Here is a 13,890-nt window from a genome sequence, read left to right on the forward strand (position 1 = left end):
CTTTACCACTGCTAACCAGCGCTAAAGTGCATATGCTCTCTGTGTAAATTGTACTATTGATTGGTTTATCCATGATTGGCTATTTAATTTACTTATAAGTCCCTAGTAGAGTGCACTATATGTGCCTAGGGCCTGTAGATTAAATGCTGCTAGTGGGCCTGCAGCACTGGTTGTGCCACCCACTTCAGTAGCCCCTTAACCTTGTCTCAGGCCTGCCATTGCAAGGCCTGTGTGTGCAGTTTCACTGCCACTTCGACTTGGCATTTAAAAGTACTTGCCAAGCCTAGAACTCCCCTTTTTCTACATATAAGTCATCCCTAATGTGTGCCCTAGGTAACCACTAGAGCAGGGTGCTGTGTGGGTAAAAGGCAGGATAAGTACCTGTGTAGTTACATGTCCTGGTAGTGTAAAACTCCTAAATTCGTTTTTACACTACTGTGAGGACTGCTCCCTTCATAGGCTAACATTGGGGCTGCCCTCATACACTGTTGAAGTGGCAGCTGCTGATCTGAAAGGAGCAGGAAGGTCATATTTAGTATGGCCAGAATGGTAATATAAATTCCTGCTGACTGGTGAAGTCGGATTTAATATTACTATTCTAGAAATGCCACTTTTAGAAAGTGAGCATTTCTTTGCACTTAAATCTTTTTGTGCCCTTCAATCCACGTCTGGCTAGGTTTAGTTGACAGCTCCTTGTGCATTCACTCAGACACACCCCAAACACAGGGTACTCAGCCTCACTTGCATACATCTGCATTTTGAATGGGTCTTCCTGGGCTGGGAGGGTGGAGGGCCTGCCCTCACACAAAGGACTGCCACACCCCCTACTGGGACTCTGGCAGACAGGATTGAACTGAAAGGGGGCTTGATGCATTTCTTAGACACTCTTTGAAGTCACCCCCACTTCAAAGGCACAACTTAGTATAAAACAGGAACTCTGCCCTACCTCATCAGACACTTGCTGGAGAAGAAACATGAACCAGAAACTACATCCTGCCAAGAAGAACTGCCTGGCTGCTCAAAGGACTCACCTGTCTGCGTTCTCCAAAGGACTGCTGCCTTGCTGTTGGCCTGCTGCCTTGCTGAACTCTTGTCTAGCTGTAAAAGTGCTCTCCAAGGGCTTGGATAGAGCTTGCCTCCTGTTCCCTGAAGTCTCAGGACCAAAAAGACTTCTCTTTTTCACTTGGACGCTTCGTGCGCCGACATTTTCGACGCACAGCTTGCTCCGCGGCGAGAAAAACACTGCACACCGACGCTGATCGACGCAACGCCTTCGGGACGACCGGAACTTCGACGCACGGCCTCGCAAGGACAACTCCGCCCAACTTCCAGAGGAGAAATCGACGCGAGACGCCTGCCGTGAGATCGAAACTTCGACGCGCAGCCGGAAAACAAGCAGGAGAATCCACGCACAGACCTGGGACATCTGGTAATCCCCGCGACCCATAGAAAGTGACTGTCCGCGCACACCATTTTTCCACGTATCTCTTCTTCTGCGGCCCTTTGCGGAGATTTTCCACCAGAAACCAGGTACTTTGTGCTTGAAAGAGACTTTGTTTGCTTTTTAAAGACTTAAGACACTTTATATCACTTTTCAGTGATATCTTTACAAATTCATAATGCATCTTTGATCGTTTTGACCTGCAAATACCCAGATAAATATTATATATTTTTCTAAACACTGTGTGGTGTATTTTTGTGGTGTTATATTATGGTATTGTATGATTTATTTCACAAATGCTTTACACATTGCCTTCTAAGTTAAGCCTGACTGCTCGTGCCAAGCTACCAGAGGGTGGGCACAGGCTGATTTGGGATTGTGTGTGACTTACCCTGACTAGAGTGAGGGCTCTTGCTTGGACAGAGGGCAACCTGACTGCCAACCAAAAACCCCATTTCTAAAAGAGACAATTTACAACTCTCTTCTACAAAGCCTTTAGAGCTGATGGGGCACCGTGCCGGTACCCCGCACAAAGCATGTGGGAGAGGGATTTGGGTGTACCTATCTCGGACGCAGAGTGAGAGAAAATGCTGAGGTTGGTTCGCAAAGTATCCTGTAATAATAGGTTCAAACTTCTTTAGCTTCATTACCTACATCGTACATATGTCACCCCACAACAACTAAATAAAGTAGATCCCACAAAACGAGCCTCTTGCCCGAGATGCAGTATGGCTGACGCTAATTTCATGCACTTGCATGGATCTGTGCCTTGATTCGGGCTTATTGGGGACAGGTTGTGGAGCTAATAGGACTAGAAACAGAAATGCATGTCCCACGGACACCACTGGTTTGTCTCCGGTGAGTGCTGGAATGCCCCAGGGGACGCAGGGTTCACTGTAAAATACCCCAACTAGCTTTGTTACTGGCCAAAAGGAGAGTGGCCATCGGCTGGATGAATACACAGACACCGCTATTCACAGACTGGCTCAGAGAGATTCTGGAATGGGGGCAGCTGAGGAGATCAATATGAAAATATCACGCACAGATGGGGGACAGTTGCAGCTGTCCAGCTTTGGCATTACTTACTGGAAGGTTCCCTGAAGAGGACACTTCATCAGGGGAGAGCTTTGAAGGGGAGGGATAATGGGTGGGTGGGATCCGCACCAACACCGATTATGGAACCAACTGGATGGGACTTGCAGACTCCAGGAGTGCCTTCAAGCTTGTGAAGGTCGACGAGTTGGAAAGGCTAATAAATAGGAAATGCTTCGAACTCTATGCTCAGAATTCTTAAAGTACAGGATGCTGGTAATTGATGTTATCTTTACGTGGCTTGACCTCAGTACAGTCACTGTCAATGTCAAAATATTGTATGCGAAGTTGCTGACGTGCACTGCATGTATGTATAAGGTTTATCTTATAAAAACAGTTTTTATATAAAATAAAATAAAATAATTACGCTAACAATTGCGCAGTGAAACCTAGTAAATTTCACTGCACAATATTTCTGGGCCTCCCTACGTGGGAACGCCCCCCCTTGCATACATTATGCCTGGCGCAGACATACGGTGGCACAAAGGTTTACAAAGTGGGGCAATGCTTGCATTGCCCCACTTTGTAAATATGGCGCATGGGAAACACCATCTTAACACCACATTTGCATTAAAGAAATGACGCAAATGTGGCGCCAGGTGGCGGTAGGGGCATCATAAATATGCCCCTGGGTGAGGTAATAGAATTAGCGATTTGTGATATTAGGGCAAAGTTTACAATCATCTGTAAATAAAGTCCCTAGGATACTGGACTGTTTTTATTGTAATAAATGTCAAAATATCAAAAACACCTCCTTTGCCCTATCACCTTGAGAAGTTAAAAAACATTGCTACAAAAATACAGGAAAAACTGAAATATGCAGCGAACACATAAATAATGCACGTCCTTTGGAAACAATTTGTACAGTTTATTTTATTTTCTCTTTTGCTTACTCGTTAATAGCTTCAAATCTCTGCTTTCAAATCAATTTAAAACATTTTACTCACAATTTTTATGATTGCACCGAACGTTTCCAACCCCATCCACGCACGTGTTTTTTTTCTTTTTTTTTGAGGGAGTACCCCCAAAAATAATTTCCCCCTTAGACAATGACAATATTATTTTTTTAAAGGACGTGTTGGTGCATTGTGTTTGCCTCAGTGCAGTTTCACAATATTATCTTTCACTTGTTTAAAAAAAACTTCACTTCCCACAGCTGACAGACTCCAGAAAATGTTTTGCTCCAATAATGCCCTTCTCTATCTGTTCATGTTAAGTTGTCTCAACCTTCCAGTGAGTCAACGTGCTTGAACACCCCCAAACACTGACCACCATTCTACTCACTGTTCCAGAAACACAGTAACCATGTGGTGCAAGTAAAGGTGTGGTTCCAAGGGTCCAGGTGAGCAGGCTGGAAAACACATACTGTAGACAACACCTTCACCCTGGAGGATATTCTGCTATTTTTGCCTAACTATAGTTGTTTTATAGACCTCAGAAGGATGAAAGGCTGAGCAGACCCACATTATGTGACCATAAGGGCAATCACAGACGCTTGCCGTGGCTGAAATAGTCCACTAAGCCAGCAGTTATGTTATGCTGCCATGCTACTGTGCACCAGACAGTCAAGGGAGCGAGCTGGACCAATAGTTTGTTGCACAGATAGCCCTGCATGCCACAGGAAGAACCACTGCAGTGGATGTTTAAACGCTGCTCTGACATCTCCCTTTTTCTCCATGAAATACATAGAATGCTGTTGCCAGCCTATAGAACCAAGGGCCTCATTTACAAGGCTCGTGGCAGAGGGCTGTGCAGCAAGTCCCTTGCTGCGTCAGTCTGCGCCACCGGGAAAGGGCAGAAATGAACTGTATCTACAAGATATGGGCATTTCTGCCCTCTCCCCCTGCATTGGTACCCAAATTGCTGCCATGCACTAACGCAGGCACCCTTGCACCATGATGCCAGGGTGTCTGCATTGTGGGGATGATTGTTTTTGTAAACAATCACAAGAGGTGTTTTCCTCTTTCTGTGTGTGCGGCAGAATGCAGCACATCTGGAAAGAGGAAAAACTGGGAGAAATAACAATATTTCTTCCTGTTGCATCACTGTTATGCCACGCATTCTCAGACTTGTAAATCTGGAAATGCTTCAGACTCCTTCAGGTTCCATGGGTGTTGCATGGGAACACTCCAAACAAGACCCATGGAATGCCGCTTTTACACAGTGCTATGCGTGAAAGGGGTCCATATTTACAAGGCCATGAAAAGCCACTCAAGGTGGCTTTGCATGGCCTTGTAAATATGGGCTGGCATACTGTGCCACCAGAGTGTCAACAAAATGACGCTCCAATGGCGTAGTGTGCCACTAGGGCCTCGTAAATGAGGCCCTGAATGTTTTTGCAGGGGGAAGGGCAGCTGAGCCAACTCTGTGCCATCTCATCCTTCTGATCATTTCCTACCATTCCACTATTTTTCATTCTGCAAGAGTAGTGTAGGAAGGTAGCCTCTTTCTAGCCTTGTTACCCCCACTTTTGGCCTGTTTGTGAGTATTTGTTAGTGTGTTTGATATGTGTCACTGGGATCCTGCTAGACAGGAGCCCAGTGCTAGTAGTTTGTGGCCTAAATGTGTTCTCTGTGTGTTGCCTAACAATATCACTGAGGCTCTGCTAACCAGAACCTCAGTGTTTATGCTCTCTCTGCCTTTAAAATTGTCACTATAGGCTAGTGACCATTTTCACCAATTCTCATTGGCACACTGGAACACCCTTATAATTCCCTAGTATATGGTACCTAGGTACCCAGGCTATTGGGGTTCCAAGAGATCCCTATGGGCTGCAGCATTTCTTTTGCCACCCATAGGGAGCTCAGACAAGTCTTACACAGGACTGCCACTGCAGCCTGAGTGAAATAACATCCACGTTATTTCACAGCCATTTTACACTGCACTTAAGTAACTTATAAGTCACCTATATGTCTAACCCTCACTTGGTGAAGGTTAGGTGCAAAGTTACTAAGTGTGAGGGCACCCTGGCACTAGCCAAGGTGCCCCCACATAGTTCAGGGCAATTTCCCCAGACTTTGTGAGTGCAGGGACACCATTACATGCGTGCACAACATATAGGTCAATACCTATTTGTAGCTTCACAATGGTAACTCCGAATATGGCCATGTAACATGTCTAAGATAATGGAATTGTCCCCCCATGCCAAATCTGGTATTGGGGTGCCTAGCCCATGCATCCCTGGGGCTCCAGCATGGACCCAGGTACTGCCAAACCAGCTCTCTGGGGTTTTCACTGCAGCTACTGCTGCTGCCAACCCACAGACCGACTTCTGCCCTCCTGGGGTCTGGGCAACCCAGTCCCAGGAACGCAGAACAAAGGATTTCCTCTGAGAGAGGGTGTTACACCCTTTCCCTTTGGAAATAGGTGTTAAGGGCCTGAGAGGAGTAGCCTCTCCTGGCCTCTGGGAATGCTTTGAAGGGCACAGATGGTGCCCTGCTTGCATTAACCAGTCTACACCGGTTCAGAGATCTCCCAGCCCCTGCTCAGACACGAAACTGGACAAAGGGGTGGTGCCCAGAGCTCCTCCCGTGTGTCCCAGACCTCTGCCATCTTGAATGCAGAGGTGTGAGGGCACAATGGAGGCCTCTGAGTGGCCAGTGCCAGCAGGTGACGTCAGAGACCCCTCCTTATAGGTGTTCACCTGACTAGGTGGCCAATCCTCCTCTGAGGGCTATTTAGGTTCTCTCCTGTGGGCTTCTCTTCAGATAACAAATGCAAGAGCTCACCAGAGTTCCTCTGCATCTCCCTCTTCGACTTCTGCCAAGGATCGACCGCTGACTGCTCCAGGACACCTGCAAAACTGCAACAAAGTAGCAAGAAGACTACCAGCGACATTGTAGCGCCTAATCCTGCCAGCTTTCTTGACTGTTTCCTGGTGGTACATGCTCTGGGGGCTGTCTGCCTTCACCCTGCACTGGAAGCCAAGAAGAAATCTCCTGTGGGTCAACAGAATCTTCCTTCCCCCTGCTAACGCAGGCACCAAACTTCTGCTTCACTGGTCCTCTGGGTCCCCTCTCATCGTGACGAGTGTAGTCCCTGGAATACATGAGCTGGATCCAAGTGACCCCGACAGTCCAGTGGTCCATCTGTCCAAATTTGGTGGAGGTAAGTCCTTGCCTCCCCACGCCAGACAGTAATCCTGTGTACTGCGTGAACTGCAGCCGCTAGGGCTTCTCTGCACTTTTGCAAGGAATCCTTTGTGCACAGCACAGCCCAGGTCCCCAGCACTCCGTCCTGCATTGCTCAATCAGTGATGTCATATGAGATGTCATCAGTGATGTCACTGACCATGTCATGAGTGATGTAATATGTGAGGTCATAAGCAGTGCATTACGGGAGCGCCAGTTATAGTTAGTTCAGGTAACTATAACTGCTGAATGTAAAATCAGAACCTAACTATAATGTCCATGTAACCTTTGTTTTTTTAAGTGAATTTATAAGGTTTTCTAATTATATTTCCTAACTATAACAACCCTGTAACCTTTGTTTTTTTCAGTGAATTTCTATGTATTTTTAACGTATAGTAATTTTAATTACTATAAATTAATCCAACCACCGAAGTGCACAGCCTTTGGCCGTGCGCGACAGCGGTTGGCCACACCAGGCCCTGAGGCCAACCCCCTATAAGCAACCAACCGTGCATGTCCTTCACCCATGCACAGAGTAGGCTGTCCGCAAGATCTGGCCTGCAGCCAAACCCTGCAGCCAACACTCCCCAACCACCGAAACCCATGCTGTGCGCAGCTCTTTCGCCGTGTGCGGCAGGAGTTAGCCGCAGCATCTCTGGGTGTGAGAATAGGTGTAAGAGGATGTATCTGAGGGTGAGAGAGGCTGTCAGATTATCTGTCTGGGTATGCGAGTGCGTACATCAGTGTTTTAGTGGGTGCGTCAGCCTGTGTGTGGGTCTCTAAGTGGTTGCATAAGGGTGTTAGTGGGTCTGTGAGTACGTACGTGCGTGAGTGTCTGAGTAGGTCTGTACGTGGGTGCGTAAGTGTCTAAGTGGGTGTGTGAGAGGGAGAAATTAATTGAAAGAGAGACAGAAAGAGAGAAAGAAAATGAGAGAAAGAGAGATTTTTTAGGCTTTAATATCTCATATACTTAGAATGAGATATTTTTGATAGATTTAACAAAAAAAAATGTATTTATTATATTTCAAAAAGTAGAATTAAAAAAAAAGGAAAATGAGTCCACCCGAACTATGCTACCTTCACACTGAGATGTGGGGGTTTTCTATCTTTATTTATTGTTTAGCCCTTTGTGGGCTTTGTAGTGAAAAAAAATGTTAAAAATTAGGGACCTCGGGGGGAGCCCTTACAGGCTCTCCCGCGGTACCTACTTTTTTTTAATTTTTAAAAAATTATTCAATTTTTATTATAAAGCCCTTTTTGGGCTATGTGGGACCGCAAGGGAGCCCTCAAGTGCTCCCCCCGCAGTCCCTACTTTAAAAAAATAATGTTTTAAAGTTATCGCTGTCAAAACCCAAAGTGTTTGCTGTGGCTTGGCTGCAGCCACAGCCACAGGGCCCTCCGCTTTAATTGCAAGATCGTGCCGGGGAGGTGGTGGTCTCTGAGGCAGCGGGAGGGGGGCCTCCTGGATATTACAATAATGCCCTGGGGAGGTGTCAGGGCCCAGGACAGCGGGGGCCACAGGCCCCCTCCACATTACAAAAAAATGAGCAAGGTTGTGTGCTCCCACCTCTTCTATTTAATCTCTACACAGCAGACATGTCACAAACACTAAAACACGCAAACCTGTTACCACCAAAAATTGGGAACCTCAGACTCACTCTCCTGCAATATGCAGATTACAGCATCTTGCTGGACCACTCAAAAATTGGCCTACAAAAAACACTCACAGCTCTGTATGACTATAACATCGCAAATAAAATGACGGCAAATCCCTCAAAAACTAAAGTAATAATCTTTGGTGGGCTGTAGAAACACCAGCACCTCGACTGGAAAATAAGGCAACTTAACATCTGCAGCACAGACACCTACAGCTACCTGGGTGTCTGGCTATCGGCCAATGGAAAACCAAAAGCTCATCTTCATCACTTGAAGGCAAAAGCTGATTTCATAATAACTAGACTCTGCCAGTTAAACAAAACCTCAGAAAGCCCGACCGCTAGACTAATCCTTCAAGTACTGAAAGCTTCTTTCTTACCAGCATTAAATGATGGCCATGAAGCATACCCAGGTCACCTTACTGCACTGATAGAAAAGCTTCAAGTGCAAATCTATAAAGAGAATATTCAAACTCCCTCAGTATCTAAGGAGTAACCTGATAAGATTAGGCTTTCGGCTGGAAGGTCAAAACTGGGCACATAAGGCAGCTTTCCTGAAGTACTACCACAAATTAATTATGGTACCTACTAATACTCTGAAATCATTTCTTCGTTACATCTTTGAAACAAAGTCAAACCCATGGTCACAATACTTAACCACAGCATTAACAGGCCTACAAATTGATCAAGCCGTGCTGACAAAACTAGGACAGTCACAAATATCCGTCAAGGCGATCCTGAAAAGACAGACAAAAATCCTTCCCCGAGCATGTGATCTGGGTAAACTGAATAACGCAGCAGCACAAAGAGCGGTGACGGCATCTTATAGGAGTGAGACACAGCATCTGGCACCCCAGCCCTACTTAGCTTGCACAATCAGGAAGGCCTGCGTGACAAAAATTGCCTTTGCCAGACTGTTTGGCCTAAAAATAAAGGAACTGAATTTAAAATGGCGCTCCCTTACCAGTAGAAACTGTTGCAGACTTTGTGGCTATAAAACAGACATTTATCCCTTTATTATGCTGCTGTCCAGCACTGTTGAATGCACTACGCACTGTACTAAGACCTTTCTTCCTCCGCTACAGCATAAGATCTTGCTCTGAGGATAGAGCTTTGGTATTCACTCTAAGAGAGCCAGTAGAGCTGGCCAAATTTGGGAAATATATTTCACAATTGCAAGCAAAATTAAATGAAAAGTGCACGTCGAACTGGTTTAACTTTAAACTGTTTAACTGATATAAACTAATATCTTATTTTAAAGTATGACGCAAGGAATATACCAAACCCTGACAGCTAATGCTGCACCTCTTATTTTCCTTTAACTTTATTAGGCCTCAATTTTAATGACTTTACAAACCAAGAAGTGTGATTATTGATTAAACAGTGGCGCACTATTTATATTTTTAGCTGATGTTTATAACTTGGTACATTATGTGTTCATTTTGCAAAGATTTTAAGTAATCACGCAATAAAGTTTGTTGTTGTTGTTGGGGGGGGTGGTCCCAGGGCAGTGAGGGGGGCCAATAGGCCCCCCAAAAACTTTTTTTAAAAAGCCCCTGGGACTTGGCCCACAGGGGGACATTAGCCTAACGAAGCGCGGGAGGCCGCGCTTAATTTTTGGGGGGATTTTACGAGCGGATTCACGGATCCACCGTGTCTCCTCTCATAAAATCAACAAAAAAAATGCTTTTTAGCCCTGAGGGGTCCTTTGGGACCTTACCACCAGAGCTAAGGGGTCAGGGTACTCGGACGCCGCCCCATTTTTTTCACTTTTTTTTGGGACTCGGCTGAAGCCGATTCCCAAGATGGCTGACAACACTTCAACAGCGTCTGTCGACTTTGCCTTTTTCTCCCCACCAACACAAACAAGCTGCAATGGCAGTGTGCATGTGTTTGCTGAGGGGTCACTTAGGGTGGCACAATACATGCTGCAGCCCTAGGGGACCCTCCGTGGCCACAGGGCCGTAGGTACCCTAGGTACCTTTTACAAGGGAATTAGCTACATGCCATGGGTGTGCCAATTGTGGAAAGAACAGTACAGTTTTGGGAAAGAACACAGGTACTGGGGTCCGGTTAGGAGGATCCCAGCACACACTCAGTCAAGTTAGCGTCAGATATGAAGCAAAAAGTAGGGGGTACTGCAAACAAGGGGCCAGTTTCCTACACAACTCCTGACAAGTGACGTGAGATTTAAATTGTTGGTGGTGATTTAAGGGGGCTCCATATAAAAGAGATGCTCTCTACCCAAAACTTGGGAACTGCCCAGGGATCCCTATTTCTCATTTGCATGATTTACGCAGTACACCAAAAATTATGAGCTTGAAATGTTGAAATATTTTAATTAAGTTACCATTAATTTCTAGAGGGTGTTATTTTATTTCTTCATTGCTTTCTATGAGAGTGCTTTGCAGTCCCAATGAGTGGTTATCCCATGGTAGTGTGTGGCTACTGACTAATTCACCCACAGTGCAGGTGGTTGGTGGCTGCTAATTTGGTAGCCTGGGGAACTAAGGGCAGATTTATGCAAAGTGGCGCTGCACCGAGTGCAGCACCACTTTCTCTGCACCCCTTAGCACCCCCCCTACCGTCACCATGTGTGCGTTGTATTTAAAATACAGTGCACCATGGTGCAGGGTAGGGGGCAATATCGTCATTCAATGTGACGCTATTGATGTACTCTGCAGGAGTAGCGCCAAAATGAACATTCTAAATAATGGAAGCCCCCTTTTAACGCCTGCTCTGAGCAGGCATTAAAAATGCTGAAAAAAAGGTGCAAGGAAATCACATAGATTTCCTTATGCCATTTTTTCGGTCCCCCTTACGGGGAACGCTCACTTTGCATACATTATGCCTGGCGCAGGCATAATGTAGTGCAAAGGGTTACAGAGTGGCGCAATAGATGCATTGCGCTACTCTGTAAATATGGCGCAGGGATTTTGGCCTTGTTGGGCCACATTAAATTAACGTCAACAATAATTACACTAAGGTGGCACAAGGGGATTGTAAATATGCCCCTAAGTCTTTTTACCTGTACAGCTTGTGCTTGACCTTCTCACGGCTGGGCTAGAGGACATTTAAGCATGTTTTAACACCTTTAGGGCTGTAGTAAGTTTAGAAGTGTAGTTTGTGAATACTAATGATTTTACTGTTTTGTGGATGTGTTTGAATTAGCTGCACCTTATTCAACCCATCCTCAAATTTCCCTAAACACCTCTCATTTAGTAGTAAGGGCCTGATAATGATCTTCTCTGACAGGGTCACTCCATCACAAACATGATAGATATCCCGTCTGCCATATTGCGATTCCATTATGTCCTAATGAGATCATGATATGAGAAATGGAATATCTATCACATTTAAAACAGAGTATTCCATCCGCCAAGATCGTCATCAGGCCCTACGTTTTCTGCATTTTTCAACCACTCCCTCTTGGCCCTCACACATTTACTACAAAAATGTATACCTACATCTCCACCACCTTGGCTGAGATCTCTGCCTTGAAAAGATAGGAGAGGCAGAGGCGGAGGTCTTTGGCCGTAGTCTGTTGGGGCCCAATTCACAAGGAGCCTCCACAGTCGTGGTGGAGGCTCCGCAGTCATTGTGTGATCTCCACACTACAGTTTCTATTTGTTGAGATGCCCCGCGAGTCCAGAACCTCCACCACGACTGCAGAGGCTCTTTGTGATTTGGGCCCTAAGTTTGTGAACAACATTTTGTAGTATGTGAGCAGCACTGCTAAAAAGTACTTTAAGTAGCATAAAATTCAGTTTTTGGATCAAATCCACCTGTAGGGTGTAAGCCCAATGTGTCTTCCTTCTCTAAAGCAGCCCCTTGCTTTACTCCAGATTTGTGGAGTCACTCAGAGCCACTCAAAGTGGCTTTGCGTGGCTTCAAAATTCTGACTTGAGGTTTGCGTCGCTCTTACACCACATTACATGGTGCGAGAGCAATGCAAAGGGGCTCATAAAAATGCACCCTGGTATGTGAATATGAATTTCTGTAAAGTTTTATGCATTCTTTAATGGCAGTTCTGTCTGTTTCTACATAATGGTAGGTTAGGTGCCTTTAAATACTTCTAAAGTGATTTATTTATGTGTGCTGTTTGGGTTTGCATACGTGAAAATAAACACTTTCTGGCTTTTTCTGATTTTCACAATTTTTTTAATTGACATAAAATATCAGTATATTGGTAAACTACTTTATAGGTACCAGCTAGACTGTTGGTGTTGCTTTTAAAATACAGCCAAAATGGGCCATGAGGTTACCGTTGGTACATGGCATCCTGTGCTGCTCTTGAATCAGTCTCTTGTAAAATACTAGAAAAGTGCACTGGCCAACCCTGGCTGAACCCTGTCACGAATTACGCAATTTCATGGTTTTACTTTTTCATACTATTTTGGGATGACTTGAAAAGAGCAGCAGCATAGATGCCTAGGGCTGCGAGCTGAGCTCATTATGGCCCATATTTATACTTTTTTAGTGCCAGATTTGCATAATTTTTTGACGCAAATATGGCGCAAACTTACAAAATGTAGGGCCTGATTTATACTTTTTTAGCGCCGAATTTGTGCCATTTTTTGACCCAAAAGCGGTGCAAACTTACAAAATATAATGGAATTTTGTAAGTATGCGCTGCTTTTGCGTCAAAAAATGATGCAAATGCGGCGCTAAAAAAGTATAAATCAGGCCCATAATTGTATTTTGTAAGTTTGCGGCACTTTTGCATCAAAAAATGACACAAATGCGGCACTAAAAAAAGTATAAATATGGGCCTAAGTGAGAAAGTGTTTGTGTGCTCCCGGAAGTGAGGAGGAGTTGGCCTCTAGTTGCCACATGTGGACAGACGAGGCTGGGTGAGTTCTGCTAGGGCTACACGGCGGCCACTGGAAGGAACCCATTGGCACAGGGTGCATGGTGCCCGCTCCAGGACCGGTTCTCATCTGTTTCCCACTCCCAGCCAAGTCACGCCTGTCAAGTTCCTTCACGAGCTGTTTATTGCACCCAGCCGGCTGCAGGGTCTCGGGATCACAGCGGCTGAGTCAATTTTTCAACGGGAGAAACTGCAGGCAAAGGCCCCGTTTCAAGAAGAAACATTAAAACATGGGGGTACAGGTGTGCCTGCAAAAGAAAATCAATAAAAGAGGAAAAATGAAAAAACAGGAAACCTTTGAAGCTGAAATTGCATTTTTTCACGAGGTGAGAGGGACGTTACACGTCCCTGGTGATGGCATATTTACCACATTAAGGGCCATATGTACGAACACATTTTCCCATTGGCACAGAATGGGAAAAATCCTTTGCTACATCTGGCCCCAAATGTCTTAAAACAGGCCATTTTCTGGTCGGTTTTCTGGGTTCTGAATAAAGGTTTTACATGTGGGTAGTATCAACATTAGCCCCTTGAAAATGTCTAGCAGTATGGAGGTTACGTGATAGGAAGTTTTCAAATTTCACGTAAGCGCAGTTGGAGGAGAAAAGCTTGGAAAGAAATAACAAGCATTTTCAATGCAACGGGGTTCGCATTTGCTCGAGTTGGAGCTATTTGCGTTGTAAACTCCTAACCTAACTTTTC

This window comes from Pleurodeles waltl, chromosome 10 (assembly GCF_031143425.1).
Source record: "Pleurodeles waltl isolate 20211129_DDA chromosome 10, aPleWal1.hap1.20221129, whole genome shotgun sequence".
NCBI classification, from domain to species: domain Eukaryota; kingdom Metazoa; phylum Chordata; class Amphibia; order Caudata; family Salamandridae; genus Pleurodeles; species Pleurodeles waltl.